The sequence below is a fragment of the Branchiostoma belcheri genome, unplaced genomic scaffold (assembly GCF_001625305.1).
Source record: "Branchiostoma belcheri isolate BF01 breed outbred unplaced genomic scaffold, Haploidv18h27 scaffold52, whole genome shotgun sequence".
NCBI classification, from domain to species: Eukaryota; Metazoa; Chordata; class Leptocardii; order Amphioxiformes; family Branchiostomatidae; genus Branchiostoma; species Branchiostoma belcheri.
Window position 1 is genome coordinate 112379 of NW_017804154.1, and position 6019 is coordinate 118397.

Sequence of the window (6019 nt, forward strand, 5' to 3'; positions counted from 1 at the left end):
ACAACACACACACACACACACACACACACACACACACACACACACACACACACACACACACACACATACACACATACACACTCACACACAAACGCTAGTAGATACCTGGCCGATGGGTAGACGAAATCACTGGTCTAGAACAAGTGGAAAATACAGTCTAGTCTGGCAAAGGAGTTGCAAAACTGTAAACACCTGACCTTGTCATTGGTCATATAACATCAAAACAAGAATAATTAGTTTCAGATACCTATACAATTAAATTTAGACCTGTCTTAAAACGATTTGTTTCTTAAAGAACAACAAGTGTCCATAGGCGACAATTCTCCGTGAAGTTTTATATTTTGCAAATACATATGATCAAGAACACGACAAGCGTAAACAGATGAACAAAGTCTATATTCTATAACAAGTATTCTTTCATTTACATTTTTACATTTATTTGATAAGGTATAGTAGTAGGTGCAAACCATTCACAATCACAGTCACAAGAAGTCAGAATACAAACAGGTACTACGCAAACGATTATACACAACAACCACCTAATATCTGCTTTCAGAACCTACAGCTACTTATAATTAAGCTACAGCCTATTCCACAGTATTACAGAAATAGGGGTGTTTCTGAAATATGAACTTACCTCAATATAAAAACTGCTACGTTGAAAGGAAAACAACGTGCATCATCACGGACATAACGACACACCACATGCCCAATTACATAGAAATACAAGGAAGACAACAATGACTCTTTACTGCGAACGCATTGGAGAACGCCTCACCATTTCCACTACAGTCTACGAAACAGCTGTTTTTAAACAACAACCAAAATCCGTATCTGCCGGAAGAAAACCCTCCCCCCCCCGCTATTCAAAATAACGTTTTATTGCGGCCGGTCCCATATGCCTCTAAATGTACATTGACCACGAAAACTGCTACGAATATAAACAAGAAGCCATAGGTGACAATCCTCCGTGAAGTTTTATATATTTCAACAAAATCCCAAGCGTCAACGCCAGACCTACTGTGCAGACATTATAATTAGGCAACGGTTAATACAATGAGGGCGCGTCACAAGCATAAAACATACAAAGACCTAAATCCATTACTGCTCCCAGGGCGTGTAAAGATACTGTGCTTCAAGTTCGAAGTTCATTTTAATTACACACACACAATCATTGCATTCACATAAAGATCGGACTATCATGGTCGTGTCTAGTAACAAAGACAGCCCCATCGTCTTACCGTGCCTGTACCTAATTAAGCGCGCCTGGAACAGGCCAAATTCCAGCACCGCGAGTGTTACTACCGCCGGCCAGATAACCAGGATATCTGCTTAGAGTACCTCTGCTACCAGACAACTGCCTAAACCTACGGCCTATTCCACAGGATTGTAAAAGTAGGGATGTTTCTAAAATATGCATTTACTTCAATATCAAAACAGCTACGGTAACAATAAAAAGACGTGCATCATCCCGGACATAATGCCACACCACATGCGAAATTACACAGAAATGCGACGTACGGAAGAATGCGTTTTGGCTGCGAACATCTTCCAAAAAACTTGGCATCTCTTAAGCATGGGCAAAAACGTCTGGAACCACTTATCAAAACCACCCCGTATCTGCATGAAGTTCCACCCCCCACTGCTATTCCAAACAACGCGTTTTTCTTGACCATTTCAATTCGCCTCGTAATTGTACGGGTGCGTCTGCAGTATTACATTGACCGCGAAAGCAGCAACGGCGAAAATACACATTCGTGCATCAACACGGGCATGCCCGCAGACGGCGTATAAAATTGCGTGCCGATTACACAAAAAGAACCCAGTGTTTTGACTGCGAACATGAAAAATCAGCCGATCACAACACTCCGTCCGGAGGTCCTGACCTCCTTCACGGAGTAAAAATATAAAAATAAAAATACGTGCATTACCAAGGGCATATACAGACGTATACAGTTTCATGCCGATTAAATAAAGGGAACCCTGTGATCTAGCTGCGAACACGACAAAACGACTGCTCACAATACTCCGTCCGGAGGCCGGTCATGACCTCCTTAACGGAGTAATAATGGGGGTACACTTACTCTCTCCCCTCCCTCTCTCTATTCTCACTCTCCCTCTCTCTATATATATGTTTGTGTGTGTGTGTGTGTGTTTGCGTATAAGCATTGAGTATGTGTTTTTGTGTAAACACATTACGATACTGAGTAGCCTGCAAAATATGGACTAGCCACAACATCTTGATGCTTTTCAAATTACTTTTCAAAATTAAAAGAAATGTTAAAGCATTTTGGGTGTTATTTGGTATTTTATAAGTTTTAATAGAGGACAAAGAAAGACCTAGATTCACCTTACTGTCACCATTAAAGTCGCTGTACGTCGGTTGTCCGATCCCCCCGAACAGCACGGCGTCTTTGATGAAGATAAACACCGCTCGGAGGATGAAGGACACAAACAGGTGCAGGTGGATGTAATTCCGGATACAGTGGAGCTTCCTGACAACGGAAAAAGATATAGGGACATGAGCAGGTGTAGGTAGATGTAGTTCCGGATACAGTGGAGTTTCCTGAGACCGGAAAAAGATATAGGGATATGAGCAGGTGTAGGTAGAAGTAGTTCAGGATACAGTGGAGCTTCCTGACAACGCATAAAGATATGGGGACATAAGCAGGTGCATGTAGATGTTGTTCCGGATACAGTGGAGTTTCCTGACAACGGACAGCGGACTAAGATATGGGGACATGAGCAGGTGTAGGTAGATGTAATTCCGGATACAGTGGTGTTTCCTGACAACGGAAAAAGATATAGGGACATGAGTAGGTGTAGGTAGATGTAATTCCGGATACAGTGGAGCTTCCTGACAACGGAAAAAGATATAGGGACATGAGTAGGTGTAGGTAGATGTAGTTCCGGATACAGTGGAGCTTCCTGACAACGGACAACGGACTAAGATATGGGGATATGAGCAGGTGTAGGTAGATGTAGTTCCGGATACAGTGGAGCTTCCTGACAACGCACAAATATATGGGGACATAAGCAGGTGTAGGTAGATGTTGTTCCGGATACAGTGGAGTTTCCTGGGAAAGATATACTCGTAATGACACAAACAGATGCAGGTGGGGTACTGGGTAGAGTGGAGTTTTCTGAGACACAACATTTTTAGAGGAGACAAAACAGTTGTAGAGGATTGTGTACGGTATTTGCATACATTTGTATGAATCTATGTTTTATTAACGGTGACCTTGGCGTTGAAATTTGCATAAATGCATATATTCATCAAGTTATTTTCCACAAGCCGTGACAACAAAAGCATACGGTAGGTGTACATTCTATACACAATGAGATTTTATACAACTTACTGCAGGGCTAGACTTGCGCATCCCATTTTTTCCCTTGACCTTGATCCACTGTATAGCAGGACAAGATACAGATACCACGACAGACTGAGATATCAAAATATGTGGATATTTTCTTATACAAGTTACTGATGTTAGCGGTTTTGTATAAATGTATTGTCATTCAGTCTGACAGCTAACAAGACATCGTTATATCATTCCAAGCGCACACAGCTTTTGGGGTAACCTTCACAAGGAGTGAAACATCTTTATTTCTGACAGAATTTTACGAAAAAGAAACAGATGTTAGTACTACTGGTACTATTGGCAGAAAGGCTAATCTGGTATTTTTCAGGAAGAATGTCACGGTGCGATGAAATAGTGGATTATACAGACTGTATGTAATATTGACAGGAAATGTACAGTTTTAACTAGAAAGACCGACATTTGCTTTCGAGCAAATTCAGCATAGCTTCACCACACATTTTACGACATGACAGGGAAAGAAGAAGAATAGAAGGGAAACCATGTTTTACGTTGATATAACTATAGTATGAAGTGGCATATAACTAAGAATAAACAGTTGGATAGCTATCCCTACATTATTCATAAGGGTTTTTATTTGCATAATGAAAACTGTTAATTTTCAAGATAAAAAGGCGTTTATGCCCCACATCCCAATGCTTGAGCTGGAAAGTTTGACATACCTACCCAAACACTTCAATGCAGTACCTACTTTCAATATGGTATGGGTTTATGCAGATCTCCATGGAGTTAACCCAATTAAATCCCAACAACCAATCAGCAAGAAGAATAGAGGAAAGCTGCATGCCTATTGTTTCTTGCTGTGCATGCCAGCCTGATGACTCATGCATAGTCTTCCCCAACTATATTATACTAAAAACGTTCAAAAAGTCCCAAATTATAGAGGTTTAAGGGAGAGTAAGCCAAAAATCATAATGAATTGTTGTTGGAGGAGAAGAAGAAACATGAGGAAAAACAATATGTCTTCACCACCATAATGAAAAGAAAATTGCACGATTGTAAGACTAAGGTGAGATTATTCCGAATTTCTCCTTAGAAGCGTCAAGACTAGTATGGATGTTTTCTCTGGATCGTCCGAAGTGCGGAGTCTGAGAGAAGTTGCCGAATGCCGCCTCGTGGTGCTAAAGCCCACAACATGGAAATCCCTCCAGGCACATCCACACCCAGTTTATTTCGAGGTTCTTTCCGAGGTTGCACACCCTCACGTTACCAACTAGACAGCCTCTTCTAGGGAATAATTTTAAAATAGCTGCACACGTATATAGGATAGAAGGATATCTAATCAGGTACAAGGCCAACTGAGTTTTGTCGCGGACGAATTGTCGCAGAAAAGTCCGGTGGGGGGGGGGCAGAGGTGATAAATCAAGTCATACACTATTAACAATACAATTAACAAATGAATAAATATATGTTTCAAAACTCCGTATAGAGTGGGCGGCCCTGATGTGTGGCTGTAAGTAGTTCCAGAGCATCCGCGCAGAGTACCTCAAGAATCGTCTATACATTTGTACCGTGGCCGACAAGTACAAAATTTTACACCGCAACTTTTGGTGTTTTACACCGCAACTTTTGGTGTTTTACACTGCAACTTTGGGTGTTTTACACTGCAACTTTTGCTGTGTTTTACACTGCAACTTTTTCTGTGTTTTACACTGCAACTTTTGCTGTGTTTTACACTGCAACTTTTGGTGTTTTACACTGCAACTTTTGGTGTTTTACACTGCAACTTTTGCTGTGTTTTATACTGCAACTTTTGCTGTGTGGAAAACTTACACCCCTCCCCTTTTGTAATGGACGGTCCCCTGTCAGGTCAAAGGTGACAAAGATGGCGGCGGCCTGAGAGTCACAGTGTCGTGCTGTGACTGAGTCAAGAGTCAACACTTCATAATTGAAAATAAGTCTTTATTGCTTCATAGTACCATGTGGTGCCACATTTGACTCCCATAGGCCCAATATTACTCATCAAATTATTAGCGACCTTGCGAGTCCGAATTCTCTAGCTAGAAAATGTCACGTGACTCAAAGGCGGGGAAACGTGGAAGACGCATGCAAGCGAATACCGAGACGAAAGATCTACTCTACTCTACTCTAAGCGTTTATGACATCATGCCACGATAGTTTAAGCTAATTACATATTTACGCCTTCAGACAGACATCTGATCATTTCTATCATACCATGCGTCGACATCAACACGTAGCGGTGCAAACGTTACCAACATTCACTAGATATCAAACTAGTAAAAGTCTGGTATCAAGTTGGAACATGTATTCGAAAAGTAAGATTCACCATTTTATCGCAAAGTTTGTGTATCTTAGCATCCGTTTAAGTCACAAGCTGACGTCTAGGGACATTAAAATGAAGAAAAACCTTTAGAAAAAAACTAACGTCACAACGTCACAACGTAGCCAAGCTTTTCCTCTAAAAAACTTATGCACGAAAAGGATAACTCAGTCGACGTAGTTTGCATGCCATCGTTGTCACCTTTGACCTGACAGGGGGACCGTCCATTATAAAAGGGGAGGGGTGTAAGTTTTCCACACAGCAAAAGTTGCAGTGTAAAACACAGCAAAAGTTGCAGTGTAAAACACAGCAAAAGTTGCAGTGTAAAACACCAAAAGTTGACAGTGTAAAACACAGC

At 41.2% G+C, this 6019-nt stretch overlaps 1 protein-coding gene across 2 annotated transcripts in view; it reads right to left on the bottom strand.

Annotated features, from left to right (window-relative positions):
- LOC109480802 (secretin receptor-like) overlaps positions 1-6019 on the bottom strand; it is a 59882-nt gene that overhangs the window by 18643 nt on the left and 35220 nt on the right. The gene's annotated exons all lie outside the window — the stretch shown is intronic.